General features: G+C 39.7%; 2 non-coding genes across 2 annotated transcripts; both read right to left on the bottom strand.

Annotated features, from left to right (window-relative positions):
- Positions 1 to 1,519: 1,519 nt before the first annotated feature.
- trnal-uag (transfer RNA leucine (anticodon UAG)) lies at positions 1,520 to 1,601 on the bottom strand. The gene has a single exon. It is a non-coding gene; the product is annotated as a tRNA-Leu (tRNA).
- Positions 1,602 to 5,102: 3,501 nt separating this feature from the next.
- trnay-gua (transfer RNA tyrosine (anticodon GUA)) lies at positions 5,103 to 5,190 on the bottom strand. The gene is given in 2 exon segments: positions 5,103 to 5,138; positions 5,154 to 5,190. It is a non-coding gene; the product is annotated as a tRNA-Tyr (tRNA).
- Between the last annotated feature and the right edge of the window lie 11,446 nt (positions 5,191 to 16,636).

Raw genomic sequence — 16,636 nt, forward strand, 5'->3', positions numbered from 1 at the left:
GGTGTTTGTAAACAAAGATGGAACATGTTTTTTTCTATACCAGGAAGAAAGGAGCAGAGTCTTAAACTTTAAGAGACAGAAACAATACCTCATCACAGCTAACACTAATTAAAACAACATCACAACAGAAGAGTGAAGCCTTGGGTGAATCAAATTAGTTTTCATTGGTTGTCTGTGTCTTCATAACTTTGTAGGTGAGAGAGAGGATTGCGAAAATGTGCGGGTGCTTCTTAGAAGTGTGTTGGTAGTACAGGTGACTTCCAAATAATTGAGCCGGGTTTTAATCCCGGCCAGTGCATCCCCAAACCTTTTCAAGATAATCATTTATCCAGTAGCACATCTCCTGAAACTAACATTCGAGGTAGGAAGCGTGCTCTTAAACACCAAAACACTCAAAAAGGAAGAAGCAGATCTCTGTACACAAGACAGTAGTGCGATATTAGAATTTCTGAGTTCTTGATGGATTCAGGCTCCTTCTCAGAGGTCCTTGCTCGCCAAATAACTTTACATCTGAGGAAGAGCACCACGGAAAAAAAACCCAACTCAACAAGCGAGCGTGTTGGTTGCTCTTGCTCTTAATGCAAGGAGCTGTTTTTTTTTCCTTGCAATAATCATTATTAACCAAAAACAGTAGCACAGGTAAGTCGCATTTGTGATTATGTCACTTCTCTGCTTCAGCAAGGTCAATAAAAGACTCTGAAAGTAGTAAAGCAAAACTGAACTCAAAATCATATTAGGAATTCTGAGCGATATCTCCATACAGGTAATCCAATAAGAACGTTGAAATATTTGAATATAATCTCTCTATATATTTCGCTGCTTTTTACCCGGAGTAAAACTATTGGATTGAAGGAATGCTAACCGCTGGGTTAAAATGTATAGTTGTTATTTGGAGAAATCTGTAAACTCGTGATCTTATATGTTTTAAAAGACAGCACAGGGAAAAACGACAGTGCTGATTATTTTCCAGAGACAGAGCACTGATGACCTCTCCGAGCTGATTGATAAAGCTCACCCAGTGGATACTCTAGCAGAACATTCACCTCTGTATCCAAAGAAACGACAGGAACAACATCAGGAAGCACAATCAATTCCCCTTTTAAATCTTTCCTGTAAGGTATGCTATGTGAATCCATGAAGTTAATCCTCTGATCTCTTTTGATCACGAACAAAGTATTTCTGATGGAGCGCTATGTTCAAAGATTTAATAAGCTTTACCCCTGCCAACGATTCGGCGTGAAGAATTAAAAGTTTCACAGACAAAAGCAGCTCACCACCACAGCCAATATTAAATGTACTTGCCGGTACACTATCATGTGCACTGCCTCAAAAGTGATCTCGGCAGACGTTGTTCCCTACATAAAGCTGAACGTGCCAAAGAGAATTTCTATTGAGAAAAAATATTTTTTCTGCCTTGATGTTAAGCCTGTCTTTTAGAAAGTCTATCTCTAAACACCTCCCGCAGCCTAACAAAAAGCGCTTTTACTGATTGTATTGCAGGTCTTAAAACATTAATATTTGACAGCAGTGGGATTCAAACCCACGCCCCCAGAGAGACTGGAGCCTAAATCCAGTACCTTAGACCACTCAGCCACGCTACCTTCCTCCATACCCATCTTCACATTGCTGGCTTGGACTAGGGGGGGCTTCAGCTCTTGTCGTCAGATCTAATGATATCATGACATGTGGAAGTGACTGCACCTTCATCTTCCGAGATGCTTTCAATAACACAAACGCTACTTTCACTGGCACAAACACAGCAATAATGAAGGTGGTGGGATTCATCCTTTGTGCTGTTTGTAGGGGTGCAACTCTACGGTGATCTGCTGACTTGAAGAGCAAAAATCAAAATCCTCTGCTATTACTGTTGCTTTTTTCATAGTTTCTTCAAATCCTTCATTTGAACGTAGATTTTGAAGGATATTGATGATAATACCACATAAATTGTGGTTTTCTTGTGATCGCCAATTTTATTCAAATAACAGCCTTTTTTACAGTTCCTTGTGTGTTTCACAAGGTATAATAGCCCCCTTCGCATCCTCAGCTAACATATTTTAAAATTACAATAGCTTATACAGCATGCATGTTTACATTTATATTAAAATTAAAGTAAATATACAAGAATACATACAGTGCTAACCCAATAATTCTTGTCAGGTTCTGCAACAAATCTGCGTTGTTATTTTAACATGTTTCAGCTGAGGGTGCAACAGGAGTATAAATGAATTTTCCCGCCAGCCATTCAAAGACCAAATTCCATGAGTGAACATTATTTTCTCAGATGTTGCCGGCATTGGACTTTGCCGGTGGTATTGAATTATGTCCACAACTGTTGTAGTAGTTCCTTCTTGAAATTCGACACGTGCAAAGCACTCGTAATATCATAGGTGTTAAAGTTCGCTGAGTCTATTCGAGTCATGGTGTGTATCCCTGCCTATCATTGGGAGACGGGTAACTTTTTTACACTCAGATTCCAATCTTCAATGCTTTGTGTGAGAGCTTACATAACTTTCATTTTCTCACAATTTCTGACGATTGTTCCAAAGGGGCACCCTGTCAATTCCGAATACTTTTCAAAAATCTGCCTGCATGTTTGATTATTGTCATTTCATTTAGAAAAAGTTCAATATTGATCATAACTAAAGAAAATAATGATCACGAACAAAAAAGGGATAAAGATGCAAGTCGATCTTGAATCAGAGTTGGGTGAAACGGCTTCTGTTCTGATATGGTTGTATGAGAAACAGGAGGAATCGCCAATCTCCTATAGAACATGAGTTGAATCAGGAGTGAGACATTTCATATACTCGTGCATATGTCAACGCCTGACCTACATCGTAAAACTAAATTAAAAACTAACATTAAGTTGTCAGAGTCATTCATTTATATACAAACAAGAGACAGACCAAGTAATAATTCTACATTAGTTCAGGTGGGTAAACTTGAACTAACTAACTAATAAACCTTTTAATAATTCTACATTAACGTGTCCTACATTAATCAGACTAATTGACATGGTCTGATTCAGAGCCTGTGCAGTTCGTGCTAATTACAACAAGGACAGTTCTGATCCCTCATCACCGAACTGAACACAAGTTCAGCTGTTCTCCAGTTTTGTTACGCATGGTTTTTCATTGCAATTGAGTTCAGAGCTGGAGCTGATCTCCAGACAGTACAGTGTTTTGGGTAAGTTGTCGAAATTCGCATGAGGCTGCAGACAACTTACCCAAAGTGTTTTCTATAGCTTTCAGGTGGAGTTCATTTATATAAAACAACGTAAGTGGTATAAACGCAGCAAGCCAGACGGCAGTCCAACTTATAATTTTCTGACGCGAGGCCTGACGCGTTATTCATTATGCCACTGACCCTGCTATTGTAGTGCTAAAAAACACGTTTTCTACATTTATGTCTGTTCACTCTAAAAACTCTAAAAAGGACAAAGGGTTTGTGTGTCCCGCTAAAATTCCGCTTCATTTCGAATGCAAATAAAAACCGTTTTGTTCCAAGAAATCATAGATTTGTCACATCCTTCATACTATACTTCTCTCTTGTATTAGTAAAGCATTTTGATTTAAACTGAACAATATATGAAAGGTTTCATCTATACACTTACACATAATAAGTATACGAATAAATACTCGGAAGAAGCCGCAGCTCAGGTATTAGAGAGATTTAAAATCGGATCGGAGGATTTAGAGTCCAGACTGCAAACCAACAGCTTACATAAGTCTTTTATAGAACCCTTTTGATTTCCTCTACTTTGTCCCTGTGATGTCATTGTCCTGCTCGCAGCCGAGCCCGACACACGTCTGGTTTCTGTCGCTTGACGCACACCCTGCGGTCCATGCGGGTCCTAATACCCCAGTACAATGAAGGGGACACTAAACTGTAAACAGGTGCCGTCCTTCGGCTGAGACGTAAAACCGAGGTCCTGACTCTCTGTGATCATTCAGGAGAATGGTGGTGGTGGAGGGGAGTCCCCATTACCTGTAAAGCGCATTGAGTGGAGTATCCAGAACAGCGCTATATAAGTGTGCGTAATAATAATAATAATAATTATTATTGTAATGTAAAATGCAATAAAAAATAAAAAAATATCAAACTTTGATTCAAAATAGATTAATGTAAAAACTGATAAAGCTAATGCTTTTTTCAGGGCTATAGCTGTAGCTGCGAGAAGGTTAAAAGCGCACAAGTGATCTGTCTTTCGTCAAAGTAATTGCCGGAGCAGTAAGACGCAGAGCACCATCCAGCAGCTGTAGACGATGTTCGGGGAAGAGCTAATTCTGTTTTTAGCACAGGGAGTGAGAATGAGCTCAGTCCGGCTCCGAGCAGAATCCATCCTGGTTTGGTTACAGTGCGCCTGAGGATCTTTGGATCGCAACGTAAAAAAAACAATTGCTCACATCGTGTGACTTCCACGACAGGAAGGAAAGATATCACTTAAAAAAATCAGAACTGAAGATTTGGATCCTGGGCCTCAATTTGATCAAATTATTAAAATAATAATTATTAAAATATCAAATTGTGTTTCTGCAACATTTCGTGCACAGTACGCCATTTTTATCTAAAAATAAAACAACAGTCACAACGAGAGCTTACACGCAGTCTGGGGTATATTCCCCTTTTATATTTTTGCCACTTTATATCGAACCTGTTATACTCCCAGAAGTGCACAGTAGCTTGTACAAATGTACAATTCACCACTGGTATAAACAGATGTGTGCCGTGTTTGCCTTTGTAAGCATTTGTTTAAAAAATAAGTTCACAATACAATAAAAACACAGAAAGCACAAACTTCATAATACAACGATACAAAACCAATACCAAATCATTATGCCAATTAAGTACCTATTCTTTGAAAACAGAGAACACCTTTATATCTACAAAAAACTTGACATTTGTATGTATTTTTGAATTACAAAGCAGACAGAGTAGTCCCTTAATTCAAAGATCGGATCTTGGCCAAAACAAGACAATCAGACGTGGGCTGAATTCGGAACAGGAACCTCTACTTCGTCGTTTATTGAACTTTTGATAAATGTCTGAATGAAACAGATTCGCTTTTTTAACTCTTTGATTAAAGTACACAAAAAGCACCTTCCTTCGAGCCGGAATCGAACCAGCGACCTAAGGATTCCCTACTGACTCCACTACAGTCCTCCGCTCTACCAACTGAGCTATCGAAGGGATGTCAAGCAATGCTCCCTAGCACATACTGCCCAATGGAGTGAAATGTTCCGGGTGATTTAAATCCCACTTCGACATCAAGTTTCCAACTCGTTTCCTTAGTCTTGTTTACCTTGAATTTAAGCCACGAACCAGGATTCTACTGTATAAACTTCCAGGGATATTACAAAATGTTTGATGGGCCATCAATCATTCCAGGCGGAAATTGACTCCTTTTTTTTCTCGAGGGATCATATTAAACATTTCATTAGTATCGAGAGGAGGATCACCATGAGACACAAAACAAACAGTTTCTTTCTGTCTTTATTAGAAAGTAGCGTTTGTGCTACATTAATAATATTTTCGTGGAAATAAAGAAGTTTCAAAATGTGGTTTTGAGTTAAATATTAGCGTGTTCATGTAATTAGTTTGTGTTTGTCATTACTATATATATATATTGCCATGTTACTAGAATTTGTAACTGAAGTTTACTAGTTGTGTTTTTTATGATGGTTAGACATTTGTTGATTACAATATTGTATATAATGTATAATTTGAACTACATATTTTTCAGGTGTGAATAGTTGTATATTTTAAGAATAAATTTCTAAAATAAATCATTGGCTTTATTTACTAGTTTCTACACCTATAAAAATCTTTCTTTGATGTATAATAGACCTTTAACTATATATGTATAGTAGTCTTCTAAATTTATCCGTATAATAGAACTACAACCATTTATGTATAATAAACATATAATCAATTTCATTCTAGACCAGTTACGGAGCACAGTTACACGTCTGGTATGCGTTCAATAGTCGTATATTCTACATCTTTTGCCCACTGGGATGTGCCGATTTTAACTTGGCAAACCAAGATACACATTTTCTAATGAAACCTTAATTAAAAGACAGTTTGTTTCTCGAAAGCGTGTTATGTAAAAAAAGAGAAAAACGAAAATATATGGATGGTAATCTTTCAAAGCTGAAGATTTTACTTTTGAAAAATTGACATTTTATGTACTGTATGCAGATGCATTCGCTGGTTTTAGAACTTTGCTGTACTTCCTGAATCATTTTCAGTATTATAAAGTGGGTGTAGATTTTTCTTTCAGGTTAGGACGCGAGTGTGTACATGTGTTTGATTTTCGTTTCACTGATTCTCATTGAAGATTTGGGAATTAACGACGAAAGAATCAGTTGCCTCGGAAAGCAGAAGGTTTGGTTCTCAACGATATTGAAGACACGCCCATGTAGAGCAGCGGGTGATGATTTGTGCTATAAAAGACCAAGTGCTCAAAGTGACGTCTGCGTTTACCGTTTAGACTTTTCATCTCGGGCGCACTTTTAGAAAGCAAAGATAGAGCAGTTGTGTTGAATCACATTATAACAGCTGTCAGCAGAGTGGCGCAGCGGAAGCGTGCTGGGCCCATAACCCAGAGGTTGATGTATTGAAACCATCCTCTGCTATGTACACTTTATGCACGATTGATAAGCATACCATCAGTTTAATGAAGTGCATTAAAACTGTTTTTTTTCTCTCGTGTGTATGAAAGCTTCACACTTAAGGTACTCTTTCATCTTTACCAATAGCAGATGCCCAAATGTATCTTTGGTTGTTCTGCGATCCTTCATAGTTTCCTCAGTTCCTTCAAATGAACATCCATATCAAAGCAATTATGTATATATATTACAATTAAGGTACATATTAAAAATATCAACGCACATTTGTATAATGCTCATTTAATAATGATTGTCAAGGATTGTCAAGTTCTCCAACAAATCTGTGTTCTAATTTTAAAATATTTTTGCTAAGGATACAACGGGTGTATAAATGAATTCTCCCAACAGCCAGTTAAAGAAAAATTCCACACGTGAAGATGGTTTTCTTGGACATTGACTTAGGTACTTATTTGTTTACTTGTTGTAGTTGCACACGAGTAAAACACGAAGATTTCCTGCCACATTCAAGAGGGTTTGTGAAGAAATCCCTTCGATTTTTAGCGGAGATTTTGTTTACATCATCACAATCTGAAGCACGTCCCTGAGTACGTTTGACCCACCAGCCCTTTGTTTAACAGCTGCACAGGGACACATTCCCGTTGCTTTTCACAACTCACATGTTTGTAGTAAAAGAAAATAAAATACTGTCATTTTCTTGCCAGCTGGCAGTATTTCTTCTGCACTGACCAGGAGTAACCAAGAAGTTCATTTCATCTTTCGCAGGCTGTAATCTACAGAAAAGGAAGTGAATACTTGTATTAAGCTAAATCAAGCCGACGGAGTTGCACTGCTGTTGTTTTTCTCCACTTTTCGTTAAAAGGAGAAAAAATCACTGGCATTTTTTGGAAGCATTTCTTCTGTCCTGAGAAGCAAGATTTGTATTTTATCTTTCAGAAGTTGTATGAATTTCTTGAAGTTCAGAAACAAATTGTTCCAGAAAAGAAATGAACACTTGCTTCAAAGTAAATCAAGACGTATGTGTCTCTTGCTGTGTGTGCTCTTATCTGTCCATCTCTCGCTCCTCTTCTCTCTGGCAGTCTGTGTAGAGTATCTGAAGGGGATGTAACACCACTTGGAAAAGAAGAAAAATTCTCAGGAAAAATTCTCAGGCAGAATAAAAAATCATTATTCTCTTCTCAGTCAGATTCACAGCTCAGACTCACACTCAGACAGGATCTCAACTCCGTACTGCTCTCTATCCTCACAATCCAGAACTAGAAGATATTCAGACAATCAGTGCTGCTACATGAACAATATCAGACAGAACAGCCTGGACTCATGTCACATTTCCCACTTTTATCCTTCCTCCCAGCCCTCTTAGAGACATAAAAGACCTCCTGGTTCTCCTCTCTGTGAACTGGGCTCAGGGGTCACTGATCTGGCAGTTGTGGGCTCTGTTCCAGGTTGAAAGCAAGAAGGTTCTATTAACGCTTTCCAGGACTTCCAGCCCTTCAGTATTACTTTCTTTACTGTATGTCAGCCTCCCAAAATGTTTATAAATGTTCTATAACACATATGAGTGTGGAATTATCTTATTATTTATATATAGTATTTATGTAATAAACACCAGTAGTGACACTATGATCAGTATATTGATTATTTGTAGCCGATGGTCCGATGGTCGTGTCTACAATAGTGACCATTTGACCAGTCTGTAGCTCTGGGCAGTGGGACTCAGATCACACAGAAGACCCGTCTGTGTGTGATTCCATACGAGCCCTGGGATTCAGCTACTCTAACAAATGTCTCATAGACCGTCTTATAAATTTACAATTAGATGAAGTCATGTAACAGTTTTACAGATAATTTAAATAATCAGACAGCAGTTTTGGCAGTGGATACATCTCCACATGGGGAAAAGAAACTGAAATATATGTGCTCACTGTGAAGTAGGAAGAGGTGGTCAGACAAGCAAAACAACTTTGCAAATAATGTGAAGTGACATTGTTTTGTGTCAATCAGCTCACAGATTTCGCTTCATGTGCCTTAAGCTGTGCAATTTGTATGGTTGTTGAATGAGAATGGTTTCTTCACAAGCCCAGTCAATTGCCCAGCTTGCCGACGCACACCTTCATGAAGACTCTCTTTAAGATTTCATTGTCAAGTCACCTCCTTTGCATACAATAGTAGCACCGACACTAAGAGAAAGGATGAGAAATGGCGTTTATCAAGCGATTGCAGTGTTTGTTTGACTGAGGATCCTTGTGTGCTGAACTGGCCTCTGGAGAAGTGTAGTGCAGTAAAACAGAAGGTTTGTGTCACTCAAGATTGTTACAGAACAGAACAATACAATTACAATACTTTTGTGAGAGTAAATATTACTGGTGCATCACAGTTCTTATAATGGTGAAAACAGGAGCACCTTCTCTACATTTTTGACTGAAGTATTTAAACGGAAAGAAATACTATCACTATGCAATGTTCTAGTCTGATGAAACAATGTATAGAATTAGGTGACAATATCGGAATTAATTCAAATGCACAAGATTAATTTTCAGCAACAAAAAAAGTGCTCGGAAATATTTTACAAGAATGAAACCTAACATTCACCTAAATAAACATTAACCCTCTACATAAGTAGAGAACAGTAGGACAGAAGGTTAGTGTCACTGGACACTGCATCAGAGAGGCCGATCTCTTCTCCCTCATTATGCAGGCTTACCCACTCATGATGAACTGTCCTCCAGTGATACTCAGCTGCCATCATCGACTCAGACATGACGTTCATGTACATATTATACCTTAATATGGCACTGCGTTACAATAATTTGATCAAAACAACTGGTGAAAAAATAATAATCAAATATTTCTTTCCTTCTTTTAGTAAAGATAAAGACTTTGTCCAAAAAAGAAGCATTTATACCTTTCCTCTCCTACCAGCCCTTACAAGTCACCCAGTTTTTAATTTAGAGCTGGATTAAAGCTCTAGTCTCTTTGGGGGTGTGAGTTGGAATCCCACTGCTGCCAAATATCTCCAACTATCTCAGTGTTAAGAAGCAAAAAACACACATTTGCTGCAGAAGTAACAGGAGAATTTGTGCCATTCAGCCTTATAGCGTGATGTCATTTTCTCATGCTCATTTTTAGATGCTTGTGATCGAATCTATGATTCTTATGAGTGTGCCCTCCATAAAGGTAGCAGATATAACGTGCCACGTTTTCAGAGAATCGCATTAAATACAGTTCAGAAGAAGGCGACAAAGTGTCCGCTAGGCAGTTCAGCGATTTCAACAGTGTTCTCTGTTGATTAGGTCCAGAATGACACCCGTTACAACACACAGTGTCAGGCATCAAAAAGACTTCCCAAAACCCTGATCCTCTCCTTGATCCGGTGATGGCATCCAGACATTTCCTGCAACAAAGCCAGGATACGATCTTCAACAACACGAGTGAAAGGCTAATTCCCAACCTTTGCAATCCTTTGCAAAGAAGGACCGCATGTGCTCAGTGTTAAATGCACTGTTCATTATTATTAATCATAATAATAATAATCTTTACATTATATAGTGCCTTTAAAGGTGGCTTTCCAAAGCGCTTTACAGAATGAAACCAATAAAGTTAAAAAATACACAAGATAAGCAGGATGAGAATACACAGTTAGAGGAGACAATAGATGGTGGTATTAAATACAGTAGGAACAGAGGGGTAAAGAATAGTTCATTAAAGGCTCTTCTTTGTCAATTCAATGAAATGTTTCAGAAATGCTGAACGATTGATGTGTTTCACGCGCAGCGCGGGCTCTCCTTTGCTTACAAATATTTTTTTTCCACCAATTTACTCAACTACGATTTTTGCTGAGCATTTTGTTTGATTGCTTCCTATTGTATACTGCACTGATTTCTGTATTGTTCAATTTCCCTGTTGATTTTAATTTCTTGTTTTCTAAGACAATCAGACCAGCTGTTCTGACCATACCTTGCACTGGAGCCACTCTTTTCTTTCCAAAGGCGTGGAGAGAGATGCTACTGCAGGTAACACCCCATGAGAAACATCATGAGCATCTGTAAAAGCTCTCTACCTGCCCGCTCCCCACACCGACGTGTGTGAGCAGGGATTTAAAGGGACATTTTTGTCACGCCCGACATCCCTCCCTAGAGGGCGCTCCACTGCTCTCATTATTGTTCGTGTCATTTAGCTCTCCAGGTGTACCCTTTTAGTGTTATTATTTAAAGACCAGCTCCTCCAGTCCTCGGGGCTCATCATTAGGGTAAGATGTCGCGAGGCCCGCCTAGTACCAGGAAACCCTACGTCCGTCGCCTGAGGGCATAGGCCTCATCCCCGACACCTCCCGCTTCCTGAGCCCGGGGTCTGGAGGATCTCGCCCCGTCACCCTTGGACCTCCATGTCTCGTCTGTCCGTGTGCTCCCCCCTCCCGGGGATTTTAACTTTGTCGCGTTCCAGGATGGATTTCCAGTTTATGGACTTTCGGACCGTGCTTTGACCTGCCCTTGGACCCGTTTGGATTTGGATGCCGTTTTGTCTTCCCCTGTACACTGTCTCACAGACTGTCACTATTATTTTGTGCACTGTTAAACCCCTGTGTGTTCCTTTTGACCACGCCTCCTGTTTACTCCAGCTCTTACCGCATCGCATAGGGTCTTCTACAAGATCCGACACGGATTCCAGTCCGTGTCCGTTACAGAATGATGAGCCCACGCTAGACCCCGCGAGCGGTAATCTGGAACACCCGGACCCTCATCTGGACCTGTTTCTCTTCAAGATGCCCTTCCTGTTTTCCTGTCATGTTCCATTCCTGTTTCGCTGGACAAGGTATTTTTTGTGGATTCTTTTTTTAAAGGAATTCTTGGATTTTTTTTTTCCTGGACCGTTTTGTTTCTCCGTTTTTTTTCTTTCCCCGCTGGAACTTTTTTGAGAGTGGACAGCCCTACCGTTTTGTATATAGTATTCTCCGGTTTTATCTCTTGTGTATATAGTGATTCTGAATTTCCTTCTCTGGTTGTATATAGTCTGTGCTTGTGATATTCTTGTTGATAGTATTGCCCTTATTTTTAATTGTGTATGGCGTCAGGAGCCGCCCTTGAAGGGGGGGGTACTGTCACGCCCGACATCCCTCCCTAGAGGGCGCTCCACTGCTCTCATTATTGTTCATGTCATTTAGCTCTCCAGGTGTACCCTTTTAGTGTTATTATTTAAAGACCAGCTCCTCCAGTCCTCGGGGCTCATCATTAGGGTAAGATGTCGCGAGGCCCGCCTAGTACCAGGAAACCCTACGTCCGTCTCCTGAGGGCATAGGCCTCATCCCCGACACCTCCCGCTTCCTGAGCCCGGGGTCTGGAGGATCTCGCCCCGTCACCCTTGGACCTCCATGTCTCGTCTGTCCGTGTGCTCCCCCCTCCCGGGGATTTTAACTTTGTCGCGTTCCAGGATGGATTTCCAGTTTATGGACTTTCGGACCGTGCTTTGACCTGCCCTTGGACCCGTTTGGATTTGGATGCCGTTTTGTCTTCCCCGTACACTGTCTCACAGACTGTCACTATTATTTTGTGCACTATTAAACCCCTGTGTGTTCCTTTTGACCACGCCTCCTGTTTACTCCAGCTCTTACCGCATCGCATAGGGTCTTCTACAAGATCCGACACGGATTCCAGTCCGTGTCCGTTACAATTTTGAAGTGTAGAAACATTTTATTGTTACATACTTTTTCTGTGCAGTTAGTTCTCCTTCAACTCTGCCCAACAACAGAGGTCAGTTTTAATACAGGAGTAAAGGCACATTGCACATCTGCAAAACATCACATACAGGTTTAGGGAGAGCTACATCAGTGATTGGAAGGTAGGAAGTTTCGGGTCACTTTTTTATTATAGATTCAAGCAGCCCTGAATACCTTTTCAAGAAACATTTCAGAATCCCAGTCACGTCCAGTATGATTGCTACACAGGTCTACAGTATACAATCAGAATACTGTTTGTGCGTTATATAAAAGACACCGCCCAAAGTATTTCTAATACAGGAATTACACGTTTCTGAATGCGCCCTCCTTTATAAATAAAATAAAAGGTCTGAAGCCTGCTCCAAAGAAGCACTATATTCAGAGCTGACAAAGAAGTGATAGGAAACATCTCGGAAAACGAAGGTGCAGTCATTTCCAAGCATCGCACAACAAGAGCTGAACCCACCCGACGTTCTCCAAAAGAGTGAGGTGTTGGGAGTGTGGCTGGGTGGTCTAAGTGCTGGGTTTGTGCTCCATTTTCTTCGCTGGGTTAGGTTTGAATCTTGCCGCTGCTAAGTGTTGGTGGGTTAAGACCTTCCTACTATTGCGAGTTCAATGGGTAAAAGCTTTGCTTGACAGTCTGTCGAGAGACTGAACTAGGTGTTTCAAGATAGTCTTTGTCAGCTTAACATCAAGGCATAAAAAAGCCTCATTTTGTGTTCCCAACAGCAATGCTCTTTGGTCCCTTCAGCATTATGCAGGGAACAACATCTGCCGTGATCACTTTTGAGTCAGTGTGAATCGTAGTGTGCCGCAATTGTTTTTAAAATTGGTTTTGTAGGCATGGTGCATTTGTCTGTGAAACTTGAATGCTGTGCTTTTTCACGCAGAATCATCGGCAGGAGCAAAGCTTATTCAATCTTTGCGCACAGTGCTCCATTAGAAATACTTTGTCAAAGTTTTGAAGAAATTGTGGGATTCTCTGCACACGTTCACATTGCGTACCTCAGACAACACCACCATTCGATGGGAAGTTAATTCTGCTTCTTGCAGTTGTTCCTATGGTTGCAGTAGTTACAAAGTTGCACTTTACTCCACCTTCTGCTATAGTATTCACTGGGTGAGCTTCATCATTTGGCTCAGAAAGGTCAACTGTGCTTCGGAAAAAATCAGCTGCAGTGTCATTATTTTTTTGGTGAGTATGCCTGTCTTTTAAAGCACATGAAAAACACGAGTTTGTGGATTTCTCCAAATAGCAATGAATTCAGTTAAGCAGTGCTTTACTGCTTTCAGAGGGTCTTTTATCGACGCTGCTATAGTAGAGAAGTGGCATAATCACAAACGCAACCATTTGTGCTGGCTGTTTCACTAAGTATTAAGCTTTTTCAACTATCACATGATTTTAACTAATATAACATCATCTCCAGGAGAGCACCTCGCACTGCTCACTGAGCTGATGTACAGTATGTGCCCATTTCTCAAAAATTAAATATCATCTGAACTGATTTTTTCTATTTTAAATGCTTTCCTACTCTTTTAATATTTCAGTTAAATCTTGAAGTACTTTCCATTGATATTAATCCTAGTCCCGATGAACGATTCTGGGACATGGTGTACCTTGAATAATGTTCTTATAGGTTTCAGTTTGGAAAAGTGCGCTCTCCAGAAGCTACCGAAACCTCCAATGGTCGCACAAAGCTTAATGCAATAGCAACGTTTGAGGTTGAAAAAGAATATTACTTGCTATGAATACGAACACTGTTACGGGAGGCGCGTAAGGACTATTTTAGCTCAGATCATCAATTTATCTTACATTTCTACTCCATTAATATCGCTATTGAGTGCTAAAGGTAGGTCCTGGCAATACTTCATGAGATCTTCTTAAGAAAACTTAAAAAAATAGATTTCCAGTGCTGAACAAAAAGTAAAAAATATTGATTATGTGCAACTGATAAAATCTCTCTTCCAGGGATGTTGTAGCCACATGCAAATTACTTTATCAGCTTTAAAAGTTTCATTTGCATTTATAAGACGATCAGCATGACACTCAAAACATACCTGTATTCAGTAAGCGCTGAGTCTGCTGGCTGAGCAAGTTGCCTCCTCTACACACAACAGCAGCCCTGAAGCTAAGATAAATGAAGAGAAATTGCTTTTATTGGGCACTTTTCATATCCGATGAGCTTGACATCTCCCAAGGGCGATGGAGTTTTTTTGCGACACTGCTTTTCCCTTTTTTCTTCTTGCTGTACTCTGATGGAAAAAAAAAAAAGAGAAATCATGTAAGGGAAAAATGTATTTTTTTTCATGGAGAAAACCTGCACCAGGAAATGTTTTGTTTTGAAGAAGTGGTTTAACATGATACATGACCTAATTTACTGGAGTAAATGCTCACACTGCAAGGTCTGCTTTACTACAAGAGAGAAGTAGAGTGAAAGATGTCATAATTTCACTGCGTTGTTCAAGAAAACATCTTTTTCTTTGAATTCTAAATCAATCAGAATTTCAAAGTGACACACAAACCCTTTGTCTGTATTAAAGAGATGATATTTTAAAACTGATAAAAATGTAGAAAACACGTTTCTCACTTAGAAATTTTAGATGGGATGGTGTATTACTAGTTGCAGCGCTGAACTTACCATGGTGAAATTCAGTTACATGATTGGCCAGTGGTTTAATGGATAACGCGTCTGATTTTGCATCATGAGATTGTAGGTTCGACTTCTACCGGGTTCGTGTGTTTTTAAATCAGGCTACTCAGAAATAGATGTCCATTATGTGAATGAACCGCACCTGAAAGCAAACGTTGGTCAGGTTTCCTTCTTTCCAGCATGAAATAGCAAATCGTTACAAAAAGCACCAGCTAATGTCCAATAGCGTTGGTCATTTTAATTAACATGAATATACTGTAAGGTCTTGGTACATGGGATTGGATTTCATCCACAATTTAAAAAAGGGCAAATTATATTTACAGGCTTCAGACACTTTTTAATACAAAAGTGACCTAAAACTCTGTAACTTTCAGGTTAGTTTGAACCTGTAATGAAAAAGGGGCCTGAAACTTCCATTCTGTGATGTAACTGTCTCTAAAGTCGGACGTGATGTTTCACGGATGTGTAGTGTGCCCTTTCTCTTGTCGTGTTCAAAATGACTTGCTGTGTAATTTCCTGAATGCGTGTTCTGTACTGCTCTGTTATTTCATTTAGATTATCTATGTGGTGTACAGATAAAACCAAACTGCATGGTATAATTTCCAGGTTCGGCACCAGCTGAACCTGAACATACATCAGCCAATCTCGACATGATTTGAACACACAACCTTCTGATGTGGTATCAGATGCACTACCGTTGCACCACAAGGTCACTCCCCGTAAGTGCTTTTAATTCCCCCAAGGAGAAAAATCAGCGTCCCTGAAAAAGATTTTTTTTTCATTCTCTCCTGTGAGAAGCGTCGCTCTTCCAACGAGGGTCTCTTCTTCCCAGACCACAGATTATTCTTCCTGTCCGGCTCTCATACAGAGAACAGACACACTGTCTCCACTAATGTGTTTACTACATCTATAGATCTGACCCCCTTACAGCCCTGATATTCCTGGACAGGATCCCATATTGAGCAGTATTTCTCGCGTTGTGAACTTACAGTGTGTACACAATGTACTTTATACATAAAGTAAGTGTTTTCGTAACTCTTGGACGTTTTGTGAAAATATTACTGGCATGTCAAAATCGCCCCCTCAACTGAACAGTTCCACCCCCCTCAGTTTTGGATAAAAGGTTTGGATAAAAAGTTTTTGAACACTTTCACTTACTTAACTTGAGCCGTAAAAAATAGTTGTACTTTGTCAATGGTCAGATAACTATACTAACCCCGAATTCACAGTTACTACATCAGACTGTTTGATGTGCAGGGGGCTATCCATCCAGGAACAGCACGTTACATAGTGTCTATGTTTTGGGGTGTCAACATTATTATGACCTTATTTGCTCAGGTGGACCAATGGCTTGCAGTAGTTTATCCTTATACTTACAATCGTTATATAACTAGGACTGTAGTTATAGAAGTTTGTACTTTCTGTTGGTTTTACAATGATTTCTTAATGATTCAGATCCTCGTTACCGTTGATGTTGTTGAAAAAATGAACACATATGGTTGATGCTCCAGGCAAAAATAATCACGTGAGTTCTGATGAACGTGGAACTGTTCTTTATCACTAAATACCAGATTGCTTGTCGTTATCTTCTAACATGAAATACTAATCAGTGGCATGCTTGCGAGAATTCACTTGGATGGTTG

Source organism: Lepisosteus oculatus, chromosome 14 (genome assembly GCF_040954835.1).
Source record: "Lepisosteus oculatus isolate fLepOcu1 chromosome 14, fLepOcu1.hap2, whole genome shotgun sequence".
Classification (NCBI taxonomy): domain Eukaryota; kingdom Metazoa; phylum Chordata; class Actinopteri; order Semionotiformes; family Lepisosteidae; genus Lepisosteus; species Lepisosteus oculatus.